General features: G+C 31.0%; 1 long non-coding RNA gene across 1 annotated transcript; it reads right to left on the bottom strand.

The window, feature by feature from the left end:
- Positions 1-2,625: 2,625 nt before the first annotated feature.
- On the bottom strand, positions 2,626-5,153 carry LOC143238797 (uncharacterized). The gene is made up of 3 exons (XR_013020766.1): positions 4,919-5,153; positions 3,225-3,367; positions 2,626-2,778 (listed from the first exon to the last, which is right to left on the bottom strand). It is a non-coding gene; the product is annotated as an uncharacterized LOC143238797 (long non-coding RNA).
- Positions 5,154-5,429: the final 276 nt, after the last annotated feature.

A 5,429-nucleotide genomic window follows, 5' to 3' on the forward strand; every position in this document is an offset into this window, starting at 1 on the left:
GTGATAGGTGAAAGGTTAAATGTAAACATCTTTCTACAGGTGTATATATAAATTTGTTCGCCAATCTAATAAATGGTCCATGATGTACACATAACTTGTCTCATAAAACACATTACATATGTGGATGTTTAATATAACATGCGTTTCTCAATTTGACAGCAATAACTGTATTTGTAATCTATTTGAATAATAAATATATGATTTATTACAAAATATGAAACATTTTGTTCAAAACTGTGTTTATTATTGTTTTTAGAACTACTAAAGAAAAACAACGTAGAGACATGTTGTTAAAATATTTAAAAGTATAAGATAAAACATTTCTGCAATATTTAGAACTAGCAGAGTAAAGCAATATTGTAGCATATTGTTAAAATATTTCCAGTTACCAGAGGAAAATATTCTAGTGCCATATTGTTAAAATATTTACAAGTACTAGAGAAAGCATTATTGCAATATTTAGAACTAGCAGAGTAAAGCAATATTGAAGCATATTGCTAAAATATTTCCAGTTAACAGAGGAAAACATTCTAGTGCTATATTGTTAAAATATTTACAAGTTCTAGAGAAAGCATTATTGAAATATCTAGAACTAGCAGAGTAAAGCAATATTGTAGCATATTGTTAAAATATTTCCAGTTACCATAGGAAAACTTTCTTATGTCATATTGTTAAAATATTTAAAACTAAGAGAAATAAAAAAGTGTGAGGTATAATATTTATTATTCTAGTGAGGTGAATTCAAGAGGCAAAATAAGAAAACCTTACTTAGCTCTAAGAGCGAGCTCGACTCGCAATCTACATGACGCTGGTTTGAATCCACGTTGCACCAAACATGCTCACCTTTTAGACGTAGACGTGTTTTTATGTTGAGTTCAATTCCAATATTAGTTAGTAAAAGAGTATTCTGAGAGTTGGCGGTGGATAGTGATGATTAGCTGTCTTCTTTAAATTTGGGAAGGCTCGCGCAAATAGCCTTCGTGTAGCTTTGCGTGAAATAAAAAAAAACAAACGAAACAGTTATAAAAATCTTCCGATTTAAAACTACTCACGTATTCCGATTATCTCTGTATTCAGTTACGTTATCACTGGTGTTAGAACAATTATTATATAAATAAAATAAATATTCGGGTATTTTTATGTGTCATCATTTGTATTTGTGTCATTTCAGTTTCGTTCCCAATACGTATGTAAATTCCAAATGTATCTGGTGCCTACAATTATATAGTTGCTGCTATGTTTAATCTCAGCTCCAATACCGGCACAGAATACTATTGAAGAAGTAAGGGAACGTTTGGGATGCAAGAGTAATTGTTTTAATAGGGAAATGATATGTATACAATAAAACATGCTTTTTTATATGGATTGAAAATAAACGACATTCTTATATTGTTATTTACACAGTAAATTATATATCTCATATAATAAGGAATGAAACATGAACATCACTGCTATTCATATGATTTCAATGTGTCAAAATGATATTGATTATTATTGTTTCTATGATTTAACACTTTTAACTTGAAATCAGCTGATAAAGTCCACTGAATAACAGTTGTTGCCCCTTGGTAGTACAGCGGTATGTCTACGGATTTAGAACGCTAAAATTAGGGTTTCGATTTCCCTCGGTGGGCTCACCAGATAGCCCGATGTGGATTTGCTATAAGAAAACAATCACAATCATAATAACAGTTGTTATAGGAATTATTGTTTTAAGTCGTTAAACATGTTATGTATAGAACTTTAATAAGTTCTGTATCTGATATGTCACACAACAAAGTTTTATAGTTAACAATAAGCAGTTAGATTGTTTATTATTTGGCTGTTTACTTAACAACAATTAGATAGATATATAAGTGATAGTATTTTGCTTTAATTTTAAAATCTTTTAAAAGTTATTTTTTTATTTTTTGTACAGGACGGAACAACCAAGGTGGACCAATAGGTCCCTTGTTTTCCCTAAACATTATGTTATGCACTAACCATCTAACTATGTTTTTAATATGCTCGCCCTTTCATTTGTGAGAACGTTACAAAGTAACGATAAATCCCACTATGTATTGGTAAGAGTAGCCAAGATTTGGCAGTTTGTGGTGATGACTAGCTGCCTTCCTTCTAGTCTGACAGTGCTAAACAGGGGAGAGCTAACGCAGGTAGCCCTTGTGTAACTTTGTGCGATATTCAAAATATAAAACAAAATAAACAATAATGTTATTCTTCAGCATCTAATTAAAAACACAAAAACATTTTATAATCTTTCCTAACATAAAAATTATTTTACAAACTGTGTAAGAGACGACTCCACTAAATTTCTGTAAATAATTTGTACACGTTTTGGAATTTACAAATAAATTCATATTGATGCCGCTTAAATAATGAAGCAATGTTTTCTAATTTAGGCCTAAGAGAGAGAATTCAAACCTTAAGTGAAATTACATCGAAGGGATTGTTCAGTTAATGTGTGCTATTACCATGAATATTTTTACCGCTCTACAGAGGTTGTTCCAATATAATTACAATGAAGGCACGAAAATGTTTCTTTAGAAACACATGAGCAGATATTTGTAATAAATTAAAACATGACAACACAAAATAATAATTTTTAAAACGCTTTTATTAAACATTAAAAGTTGACAGACAATTTCCCGTCTCCAAAGAAGAATAACTGGGATTTCAGTGACTTCTATAAATCAGTTGATGTGATGTTAGCTTATCATAACAATACGTGAGTATAAAATCTGTAGTTTAGTGGATGCCGTTAACTGCATACATAATACACTGAAAAAAATAAGTAGATTAAATATAGTTTCACTGAGCAGGAACTAAAACAGGTTTTGCTACATTTTGTAATAGTTCATCATTAGGTTTGTGTGACATCTTAACTTGTCTATATTCAATACGTAAAAAAATTACATTGATTAGGAAATACGATTGTTAAATTAGTAGACAATAAAACAGTTTCTAATACTTAAAGAAAATATATTTAATATTAACGAAATATTGTTTCAAGACCATTTGTTGTTAAGTAAACAGCCAAATAATAAACAATCTAACTGCTTATTGTTAACTACAAAACTTTGTTGTGTGACACATCAGATATGGAACTTATTAAAATGTATCATAATAATATGAACCAACATTCGATTACTAAAGTTGTTTTTCAAAACTTGAAAGAATCGAATCTTAGTTTGAATATTTATCTATAATATAATACAAGTCCTTACCAGAGGAGTAATTCTCTCAGTACTTGACACAACAACAATTTATTTCCAACTTTTACATCGACGTCCCCAACCCTTCTCGCCTTTTCCACAACAACGACCTTTACGTTTTCCACAACCTTTGAAGTTTTTGTCATTTTCTTCATCTTCAACATAATTCATGAAATCATTAATTAATCATTTGATCCCCATTGTTACAACTTTAAAATATTTATACTTTAAAGTTAGAATAATTAAAAACACATCTAGCTTAACTTCTGTAACTGTAAAATAAAATCTGAACGGTCGTTTATTTACATGAGGAATAAGCAGTCAATTTGGTTTGGTCACTTTTGCACAAACGTGCAGAGTGGCTTTGGGCGATGTGTAAGTCACGTGCATCGATCCCCAGGATTTCGTGTTGCAAGACTTTAAGATTATTAGTGTGTCACCGGAATAAAATGGTCAGTTATAGCCATTACTATTTGTAGCTAGTGCCTAACAGACGGTAATTGTTCTACCAATATTTTGTGCCACAAGTGCCTCAACAGCCTGTTTTGAACAAAAATATCAAAAAAACAAAAAAAGGGTGATTGACTTTTACTTTTACAACGCACCTGCAGTGTTGACAGTGTGTACTCTAGTAATTGTCCTCACGTATCGAATCTCTGACCAGGGGTTAAACTGGGACTGAAAAGTCCGAAACAAAGTTCAGACGCTTGAAGATTCGCACCATTACTATTCCTGGCCTTCTGGTTTGAATGACAAAGTGGATAACAAAATGTAGTTACACCTCTTTCAAATCCCATTTTAGCCACTACTGCAGGCTCTTCACTCCCAAAGTTAGTTAGGCCTAGCCCTAGTTATTTTAAAACCATCATTTCAAAAAAAAAATTGTTTATTTTGTTAATTATTAGAAAAAAATTAAATAAGATAAAACTCTTCCACTCTGGAAACATAGGAGTAAATATTAATTTTTAAAGGAGTATTATTAAATTTGTTACGTGTTTTGGAATATTAACTGACGATTTTGTTCTCTTTGAAATATTTATAGGTATAACCATAAGCCAAACATGCGTATTACAAATCACATAAACTGCGGATAACCTAGGAGAAACAAAACTTAGAACAAAAATTTCGTTCCCGGACACGTCCTTCTCCACTGGCAAAGCGACATGTCTGAGAACTTAAAAAATTAGAAAATGGGTTTTGATACCAGTGGTTGGTAGAACACCGAAAGCCTATTTCGTACTTTCAGGCTTAATTATAAACAAAAAACCTTCAAATATCTGATTTGGTAACACGAATGGATAAGTTAAGAGAAATATATTCTTGATTAATTTCTAGTTTAAGTATTACAGTCATTAACTCTGAACTTATTGTTCCCCTTAACAAAAATTATTTTTTGTTTCTAATATTTTCCTACTTTCTGTGTTTATATATTTATTTATAATTCCTTATATTTTTAACATTGTTATATATACTTTATCTTGTTGGTCATGTGAAGTATTTATTAAATATCTGTGGTTACACTTTATTTTCATATAGAAACACTTATTAAAACGTAAGATTATCAAAATTGTTGTATTTGAAAATAATTTAAAATAAGTCCCAAAAAATAGCAAGAAGACAAACTAACAGTCTTCAGTGATACATAATTATGAACTTAAATGTTATTCAAAACAACACGTATCATTAAGACAGAAAACTAATTTCACCTGAAGTTTTAGTCTCACACATGGGAAAAAATCTATTTGTGTCACAAGTACGTTGAAAAAAAATATCCCCTCAGGAGCAAAACACACTTCAAGTCCTTGTTTAGCGGTGGTGTTATGAAAGGCCAGTCGTCACTATTACCGATTACGTTTTGGTTTTCGTCCGTCAGAAGAGTGCCATTCAAAAAAACTCAAGTGGCAGCAATTAAATACATCTTTTCCAAATACGTAGCCACCTGTTTAGCCAGTTCAGGAGTTTGGGGGATAGCAGCTCTTCCCCCCTATAAGTTCACAGAACATGTAAACAGCTTCGATATTCGTTAAGGCTGTTGGATACACATTATAACAGGTGTCTTTAACACAGTAGGAAACATCGGCTGTAAAAAAATACACATTTGTTTATTGTTCAAACAATGATGTTTTCAATAAAGTCAACTTTGACAACAATACTGTTATTGTTGTGATGTGCAAACATACAATGAGTTCAATAGATATTGTCACAGAATCAACCAAG

The sequence above is a fragment of the Tachypleus tridentatus genome, chromosome 13 (assembly GCF_004210375.1).
Source record: "Tachypleus tridentatus isolate NWPU-2018 chromosome 13, ASM421037v1, whole genome shotgun sequence".
In the NCBI taxonomy this organism is placed as follows: Eukaryota; Metazoa; Arthropoda; class Merostomata; order Xiphosura; family Limulidae; genus Tachypleus; species Tachypleus tridentatus.